At 43.6% G+C, this 10,306-nt stretch overlaps 1 protein-coding gene across 10 annotated transcripts in view; it reads right to left on the bottom strand.

The window, feature by feature from the left end:
* The window catches only part of DLG2 (discs large MAGUK scaffold protein 2), a 1,892,764-nt gene that overhangs the window by 956,723 nt on the left and 925,735 nt on the right, over positions 1 to 10,306 (bottom strand). The gene's annotated exons all lie outside the window — the stretch shown is intronic.

Below are 10,306 nucleotides of genomic sequence, written 5' to 3'. Positions count from 1 at the left end.
ACTTTGAAGGGAAAGTCTTCCAGATTCGGTTGGGTGAACACAGAGAAGATTTAATTATGACTGAAACATATATTTGAAGTTTAAATGTGGATCTGTAGAATAGATATCCAGAATGTGGAACACTGTGAAATAAATGAGCATATGATATTGAAAGAACCTGACAGACAGGAATTGTGTTTCGTGGGTTTGTTTGTTTACTGTTGATGACCAACCGTGGGTCATCAAGGTAAAGCCCTCATGTGTTTCATAAGGAATTCCCGCTTGATCAAGGAATCAAGATTTAGATTATGAATGAACAGATATTGAAACATGAAACATTATTCATCCTATGCTGAGGAGAAATATTGGGAACGGAATAATAGAAATTCAGGAAGGAGCAACAAGGTTATCTAACTTAGAATAAAAGTAAAACAATACCTCCATCCTTCTATATGCTGCTCCTGTGAGCACAGCGTAGAAAATCCGACTCTAGGGACTATTTGGCAGCAAAACGAGGAGAGAGGGAGGAGGGAGGAGGACCATGTGGGTCTGTGACAGATTGGGTAATCCCTATCGCAGGTCCATTTGCAATCTCATAAATAGACACCAGGACATGGACAGATACTAGACACAAACAGGGAACATTACCACACAATCACACAATAATTAAGGATACAGTGAATACTTACTTTTAGTCTGGATCCTGGGTAGTCCATCTGTATAAACAGCTGAACAGCCAGCAAGAATTCAGGGTTTGAAAAATTTCAAACACGTTTTTCCTGTGCTGTCTAGTTGCTTATGTTATCATCTAGTCCCTGCCCATGGGGAAGGCCCTGATTTGGTCTCCTACTCAACAACAGTACTAGTATGTGTTTCTACTGCTTTCCTGTTATTACAGTTGATGGACCTGACAGGGGGTGCATACTTTTGGAGAAATGAATATTTTAAATGTAATATTTTATTAAAGCTGTAGCCTTGTTCTTCGAACAATGAGTGTCCACTGTCTTTACTTGGTGCAAGAGGGGGGGGGGGGGGGGGCGGACTGTAGCCAGTGATGCAAAATTCGTGTTTAAAGGTGCTGTATGCTTTCTGAAATTTGCAGGCTTTGTATTTTGCAAAACGGGCAGATTTATAAAGAAGAACTGTTACAAACAAACTATGCTATTATAACACGTATTGCCATGGCAATTAAGTGTCATTTTACTGTCATGGCTTTTGGACATTTTGCTGTCACACCACCTCATCTGAGACACATGACAAAGCATTATATAAACTTAAGCTGTAAACATGCTGTTCTGCCTTCAATTATATTATATTCCTTTTGGTAACACTAACATTTAAAATACCACTTTATGTAAATTACGAACAATACATTCAATTACATTACAAAAATAAGATAGTACCATGCTGTCCCCTATATCCCTGCCTGCCAACCCGTCAGTTGAAAAAACAAGCAGTCCCGCTGGATGATAAATGTCCCGGCACGCCGAGACCACAGAAGGAACTGCTGTGCAGAGTATAGTTATGGTGGCTGCCGAGCTCCAAACAACCTCCAAACACAAACAGCAAAGCATAGAAGAACCAGAGGAGCGATGATGAACCTTAAAGAGAATAAAAACTACATAGTGCAATATTGTCTAAACAAAACAAAATATGTAGAAGGCTCCCAAGTGAACACTCACAATATACTGTATTGTAAATAAATATGCAGATATCCAACTCAAGTGGAAGATGGTCACAAGCTGGAGCAGGTAGGAGGTATCACAATCTCAAAAGAGAGAGACACAAAGCCAAGGTGCAAATGTTAACAAATAATTTATCCGAAAAAGTAAAAATTGGAGGCTTACAAGATCCAAAAGGAAAAACAGCATTGAAGGTGAGGTGAAGATGGTGACTGAGTAGTGACCTCAGAGTCACAGCACACCGCCGCCGCCACTGCAAGCCTCCGTTCTGTGTCCTTGCCGGGGGCCGATAGGTCACTTCCGGTGTTTCGTCCGGTTGGATAGTGACGTCACGGGATTCCCAGCAATCTCTCTCCCTCTCGATCGTAAGCTGAGGGTCACGCTCTACGCGTTTCACCATTCTAAGTGATGGCTTCGTCAGGAGACCTGACAGAATGGAGGCTTGCAGCGGTGGCGGTGTGCTGTGACTCTGAGGTCGCTACTCAGTCACCATCTTCACCTCACTTTCAATGCTGTTTTTCCTTTTGGATCTTGTAAGCCTCCAATTTTTACTTTTTCGGATTAATTATTTGTTACCATTTGCACCTTGGCTTTGTGTCTCTCTCTTTTGAGATTGTGATACCTCCTACTTGCTCCAGCTTGTGACCATCTTCCACTTGAGAATGATATCTGCATATTTATTTCCAATATATTGTGAGTGTTCACTTGGGAGCCTTCTACATATTTTGTTTTGTTTAGACAATATTGCACTATGTAGTTTTTATTCTCTTTAAGGTTCATCATCGCTCCCCTGGTTCTTCTATGCCTATTATCGTTTGGACCATGAAACAGTCCTTTCAAGGGTTTGAGTGATTTTACCTTTCTTATTGCACGTGATTTATTTTATTTTATTTGTCACTTTGCACCATATTAACACACTGTATATGATTTTATGTTTATTTGCACATTTTTAGAGTATTAGAGCGCCATCTAGTGTCGTTTAAACAAACAGCAAAGCAGGCAACATATGCTGGCGTCTGACGTCACAGTGTCGCACGTGGTTCCAAAGTAACCAGTATCACCTCTACGCATTTCGAGTTCACTACTCTTCATCAGGGGTGTAATCAATGGTTGCAAAGGACGGTAAGATATATCCTACAGTCCAACACTATTGGTTACTGTTGCAGGGTACATGCAACCACACACACGGGTTCTCTTGATAAGGCTTCTTTATTGAGCCTTAAAAATATAAAGCACACAAAAACAAAATAGCTTCTCTTCAGCATACTAAAACAAAATAGCTTCTCTTCAGCAGACAAAAACAAAATAGCTTCTCTTCAGTATAGAAAATAAGGCAGCTTCTCTTCAGCATGCAGGACACAGACAGTTCATCACACATGTACTTTGAAAAACAGACCTTATAGCAGTAATGTCTTCAGTATTTCAGTCCTGTCTCCTGACCAGCTAGCTTGCATGTGTGTACAGCCTGGGGGTTTTAAAACACCTTGATTATGCAGCTGGGGTCAGACTACTTAAGCAGCCCTTCTCAACTGAAACTTAACCTCGTCACTGCTGCACTGCAAGCCTAAACATAGGTTTGCCAGGTATATGGCTGGTGATGTTCATTCACCCTGTCACATTCCTCCCCTGTTAGTGTGTGGCTTGGGCCACACACGGCTGAAGCCCGACCATCCACCCCTTCTCTAGAAAAGAAGTCAGCATTTGCATTTTCTTTTCCAGGCCTGTGCTGAATCTCAAATGAGAAGGGTTGGAGGGCCATATACCACCTGGTCAATCTAGCATTGGAGTCCTTCATACTATTTAACCACTTCAATGGAGCATGGTCCATCACCAGAGTAAAATGGACTCCTGCCAGGTAATGCCTCAAAGCCTCGATTGCCCACTTTACTGCGAGGCACGCCTTCTCAATCACTGAGTAGTTTTTCTCCCTCGGGAACAATTTCCTACTCAGAAAAAGGATCGGATATTCCACTCCCTCAAACTGTTGTGACAACTGCCCCTAGCCCTATCTCTGATGCATCGGTTTGCACTACAAAAGGCCTATTGAAGTCTGGGCTTCTAAGGATGGGACCCTCTGATAGACACCTTATTATGTCATCAAAGGCTCTCTGACACTCCCTTGACCATACCACTTGTGTAGGGGCACACTTTTTTGTGAGGTCCGTTAATGGGGCTGCAACTTCCGAGTAGTTGGGGATGAACCGCCGATAGTACCCTGCTAAACCCAGCAGAGAGCGTACCTGCGTTTTTGTTTGGGGGGTCGGAACTTCTTTCAGGGCAACTACCTTGCCGGCTAGTGGCCTTACTTTTCCACCTCCCACTGCATACCCTAAGTATTTGGTTTCCACCTTACCTAAGGCACATTTCTTAGGGTTGGCTGTGAGCCCTGCCTCTCTTAGAGATTTGAGGACCGCTTTCAGCCTATTTAGATGGGCTCGCCAGTGTTTACTATAAATGACAATGTCATCTAGGTAGGCTGTGGCATAAGCCCTATGGAGTCTCAGCACTTTATCCATGAGTCTCTGAAATGTGGCTGGGGCTCCATGCAGTCCAAATGGCATTGTCACAAACTGGTATAAACCCATGGGAGTGGCAAAGGCTGTTTTGCACTTGGACTTTTCCTCTAAAGATATTTGCAAGTATCCTTTTGTTAAGTCCAGCGTGGATATATATTCTGCGTTACCAAGGGCGTCAATTAACTCGTCCACCCTTGGCATCGGATATGCGTCAAACTTGGATACCGCATTGACCTTTCGGAGGTCCACACAAAATCTTACCTTCCCATCGGGTTTAGGGACCATAACTAGTGGACTACACCACTCACTGCATGATTCCTTAATCACTCCTAAGTGTAGTATTTCTTGTACCTCCTTCTCTACCAGGGCCCTACGACTTTCAGGCAACCTATAAGGACGGGAACGTACTTTTACCCCAGGTGCTGTCTCGATCACATGTGAAATTAAATTAGTTTGCCGTGGCAAATCAGAAAAAACATCATGGAATTGTGTAATTATTTCTAACAAGTCCCCTTTTTGTTCAGAGGACAACTGTCTACCCATTGGGATTTTATCGTCACCCACGATGTTCTCCCGTTGGGGCTGTGGACCCAAGTCTGTTTCCACCTCCACCGGGTGGATGAATAGAGACCGCTGCATCTTCCAGGGTTTCAGCAAGTTCACATGGTAAATTTGTTTACCCTTCCTGGACCCTGGTTGAGCGATCTTGTAATCCACATCACCCGTGCGGCGGAGTACTTCGAATGGGCTCTGCCATTTGGCTAGGAGTTTGCTCTCACAACTGGGTAACAACAACATCACCTGATCTCCTGGGTGAAACACTCTCATACGAGCATTTTGATTGTAATGTCTCTCCTGACTGTCCTGGGCTGATCTAAGATTCTCCTTAGCAAAATGCCCGACTATCTATGCGCTTCCTAAGGTCCAATACATATTGCAGGGTATTCTTAGAAGGGGACCGCTGTTCCTCCCACGACTCCTTTAGCAGGTCTAGGATACCCCGGGGTTGGCGGCCATACAGCAGTTCAAATGGAGAGAATCCCGTGGAGGCCTGGGAAACTTCCCGCACTGCAAACAGCAGAAAAGGGAGAAGTTCATCCCATGCTCTCTTCTCTAAATCTACAAATTTCCTCAGCATCCCTTTTAGAGTTCAGTTAAATCTTTCCACAATCCGTCAGTCTGTGGATGGTAGACCGATGTCCGAACAGACTTGACCCCTAGTAATTTTAAGACATCCTGCATCAGTTTAGCCATAAAATTTGTACCTTGGTCTGTCAACATAACCTGGGGAAGTCTGACCCGTGAGAACAGCTCCAACAACTTGTTGGCTAATTGCTTCGCCGTTGCTGTTCTCAGGGGGAACGCCTCAGGATATCTTGTTGCATAGTCACCTATTACAAGATTAAACCTGTGTTCTTTCACAGAAGGTTCTAGAGGTCCTACCAAGTCTACCCCAATCCTCTCAAAGGGAACTGACACCAAGGGTAGAGGAACCAAAGGGGCTGTTTTTTGTCCCTTCGGACTAGTTAGCTGGCACTCTGGAAATGCCGCACATAACTTAGCAATATCACTATGCATCCCTGGCCAATAGAATCGGGACGAAATATGGTCCAATGTTTTATCCCTGCCAAGGTGACCACCCCAAAGGACAGTATGGGATAGAGTGAACACAGATTTAACAAACGCCTTGGGAACCAATATCTGTCTGGTGACCTCCCCTGTTTGTGTCTGCCTACTCACCCTATACAGGATATCATTTGATAATTCAAAATGGGGGAATACTATCACCCCCTGTGCATTCAATATCTGCTCATCAATTTTTACCACCTTATCATACTGTCTAGCAATGACTGTGTCTTCCCTTTGCCCCTGGCGAAAATCAGGGAGTATAGGTCTAGTAAATCTCCAGGGCCCATATCCCCCTCCTTCTGGCCATCCCCAGCCATCCCTTGTGACTTCTGGCTACTAGAATAGTCACCTTGAGACCCAGATTTCTGCAACCACTCCTGTTTGTCAGAGCGTCTTTGCTTCCGAGTCTTTGGAACCCGGTGTCTACTGGGAAAAAGGTCTGCCAAGAAGGGGAACAGTTTACCAGGGTCCTCCTGAGCCATAGAATAAGGCTCCTCGTGAGAGACTGGAGCCATTAGGTCCGAAAAGAAAGGCCAGTCTCGGCCGAGACAACGGGGGCAGGGAGCCAAGGAGCGACTCCTACTTCGAGCTAGGTCTCCTGACATTTTACCTGTAGCCGGATTTTGGCCGTCGGATACCGTTTTACATCACCGTGTATACATTCTACACTCCATGGAGAGTCAAAAGAACACACGTTAGGCGGTAACAGTTCCTGGAAGACCAGAGTTTTCCCAGAGCCCGAATCTACAAGGGCCTGAATGTTATTTCCCCCAACCTAGGCTGGAAGTAGCCTGGGCTTGTAATTTTCTCCAGTTAAGGCCGAGGCGACGGTCCTGCTGAAGGAACAATCCATCTGTGGACAGTCCACATGCCCGTGGCCTTGTTCTCCGCAGGCGGAACATGGAGAGGGTTCCCTCGCAGGAGGGGGCCGTGGATAGCGCTCTGCTGGACCGGATACTGGAGACCAGGCATCTGGTGGGTCCTGTGGGCGACGTCCTCGGAAGTTCCTCTCATTTGGCGACAAGCCGACATCAGGAAGGGGATGAGGGTCTCCGCGGTGCTCGGCGTTTTGACTTCTTCCTTGTTGGAAGGACTGCTCCTTTCATGGCACTTGGTGGTTGCGCATAGAGTGGCCATAGTTTCCCCGTTGTTCCAATCTCCCTCTTTGGGTCTCCGCAAGTGCTGGTGAAGTTGGATCCATCGGGTCCGGGGCACTCGCCTGATCCTCGGCCCCAAGGAAGTTCTCAATGAGTCGCACCGCCAAAGCTAGGGTTTCAGCAGCATGGTGTTTTACCCACGAGCGTGCGGAAGGGGGTATTATCTGTAGGAATTGTTCCAACACCACTTGCTCAAGAATTGCCTCCTTAGTGCGCTCCTCGGGTTGTATCCAGCGAGTTCACAAGTCCAATAACCGCTGAGCGAGGACCTGGGGTCTCATCTTAGCGGTGTACTTCAGGCTAAAAAACAACTCAAGTTTGAAAGAGACAAGCAGGACTATATCCGTAACCAGGTTTACATCTGTCAAAGACCTATTCCTGTTAAAAGATTTAATGCCTCTACTCCACAGAAAACAAATTCGTATAAACAACAACAACAACAACATAAATCAATCTTAAAGAAAAATATCTCTTTCCATTCAGCAAGTGGGGAATTTGATCTTTCGGATTTTGAGACTCTTTCCCAGGCTACAACGTCTAAATATGGGGAAGGTGACAAGCGAGAACATCGGCAGGACAACAGAGGTGGATCCAGAGGTACCGGTCAATTCCATTCAGATTCCAACAAAGATGGAGTATATGAAAACAAAACCTTCTTTGGAGCGTCAAAAAAACGGAGGGATTCAGACGGACAAGACGTAGCAGAAAGAAAAGATCCCAAAAACCCACAAAAGAGGAAAAATAACTCTCATTAGAGGATACAGGAGTGATTAATATATCGGGCACCCCGCTTTCACAATCAGAAATATCAGTTCTCAACAAGGGACTTAAATTTGCACCGGACTCAAAGTTTAAACTTTTTGACACTACAATAGATTTACATAAATATGTGCGGAAACTTACCCTCAAACGTTTTTTTGAGAGTAAGAATTCTGATGTATCTGTCCCCGTTAATGAAACTAACAATATTGATTCTGTTTTAGATGATCAAATAGATTCTATTGGGGACATTTCCAACACCAAACTCACATTTAGGGAAAATTGTTGTGCACATGATTTAAATTCTTTGTTAGAAGAAAATGAGATGATGGATGAGACAGATCCTAATAACATTCTAGGAAGCATTAGTTCTGGCTTTAAAAACAAATCTTCATTTTTTCCCTCACATATGAAGGGACATTTTTTGAGCACGTTTGAGAAATTGGTAGAGAGGGATTTGGCTCTGCTTTCCAGGGGATACACCTTTGAGGTGTCGCCCCTGCGAAGTAGATTCCGTAATCTCTCTCCTTCAGAGAGGGAGGCCTTGTTATCCCTTAAGACTAATGATTCCCTGGTTATTAAAGGGGCTGATAAAGGGGGGGCTGTTGTAGTCCAGAGTAGGACCCAATACAAAGATGAGGCTTTATGCCAATTAAATGATAAGGTTTCATATTCTGTACTTAAATGTAATCCGACATCACAATTTCTTAAACAACTTAGATCACTCTTGGATGATGGTTCTCATCTGGGAGTCCTGGATCATAAAGAATTGGAATTCCTATTTAAACCATACCCCACAGTCCCTTTTTTCACCATCTCCAAAAGATCCATAAGACATTGGTCTCCCCACCTGGGAGGCCAATAGTCTCTAGTATTGGATCTTTGGGAGATGGTGTCTCCAGATATGTAGATCATTACCTACAGAGCTTTGTAAGAGAACTTCCCTCTTACATTAGAGATAGCAGTGACCTTTTGGAACAGTTGGATACTGTTAAGTAGCAGAAGGGTTTTATATGGGTCACGATGGATATTACATCCCTGTATACGACCATTGACCACCAGCAGGGGATGGCAGCTGTCAGACATTTTCTTGAGCACTCCACTTTATCACTTGTTCAGAGCACCTTTATTTTAGATTGTATTCACTTTCTTCTCACACATAATTATTTTATGTTTGATGGTGTTTTCTATCTCCAAACACGTGGTACCGCTATGGGCACAAGATTTGCCCCCTCCAATGCAAACCTATTTTTAGGTTGGTGGGAGTCGGACCACGTGTTTGGCGATAGAAACCCCTTTCGACAATTTATCACTTTTTATAAGCGTTATATAGATGATCTCATTTTTATTTGGCACGGGGATGTAGATTCACTTTTATTATTTATTGATTATCTTCACATTATGCTACTTTTTCGTTTTTCAAATGGATTATGACGTCTTTTTTATGTGCATTTATTTAACAACTTCAATCCACACCTTGGGTGTATATATATGCACTTATATGATTATTATTAAGTCTGTAAGTAGGAATATTCATAGTTCTTTTGGTTTTCCACTTTAGGAAGACATACCAGGTACTCCTATTGGTATTTTTAGCATTAGATATGTCTGCTGTTCATATTGTCAATAAAGTTTGCACATTTTGTATTTTTTTTGCATTCCTCATGTCGCGCGCTGACGTCATCACGCCGACGTCGCTCCTGAGAGTTTCAGGAAGTGGACGGCTGATGAATAATGGCACGCTTCTGGGGACTATAAAAACGGCTAGGTGAGTACCTTTAAGTCACCTTGAAAAAGAGCTTGCACTCGAAACGCGTTGGTGGGGGGCTCTGTACCCCGTAATGCTGCTGTTATTTTTGTAAGAATCCATTAAATACATTTTTTAATGGGCACACGCTCCCTTGGATTTCCTTCTACTTTTTGTTCCTGTGTATTTGGTGCTTGCTTTTTCCCACTGTTTCTCTTGTCAGCACACTGAAAAAACAGATGCACACCCCCTGTTGTGGATGAAGATTGAGCAATCTGGATGACATATTCTACTCAGAGTGAGTTATTTCTTTTATCTGGACATTCTCCATTCCAATACATTGTGCTGGGTCACTTTATTGTGAGGTCCCTTACTGCAGTGCTTGTGGGGATCCTAGTCCACTAGTCGGTTAATTATATAGCTTTAACTGTCTTGTTGTCTTGGGTCATATCCCTTATTCTTCCACTGGGGAGTGTATATTACAGGATTCTTCAATCAAGTAATTTTGGATTATTATTGTGGTTCCTTTTTTTTTGAGCACCACACATTTGCTTTTCTTTTGTGAGCCTGGGAGAAATTGGGAATATCCTGCCGTCAGAGACCATTTAAGAATTGGTTACTTTAACAACCTAAAGGCGTATTACCTATACACACAATGTGAGTTGATACACTATATGGTTATAGAATTTATATCTATATACACAGTAGTACACTATGTGTGTTTATTTCTCTATAGCTGCATAATATCCTGCTGCCTGTGAGCCTGGGAGAAATTGGGAATATCCTGCCATCAGAGACCATATAAGAAGTATCCTGACTCCTGACGTTTCTCTACTA

The sequence above is a fragment of the Ascaphus truei genome, chromosome 3 (genome assembly GCF_040206685.1).
Source record: "Ascaphus truei isolate aAscTru1 chromosome 3, aAscTru1.hap1, whole genome shotgun sequence".
Lineage (NCBI taxonomy): Eukaryota > Metazoa > Chordata > Amphibia > Anura > Ascaphidae > Ascaphus > Ascaphus truei.
This window is presented reverse-complemented; position numbering and strand designations above follow the sequence as displayed.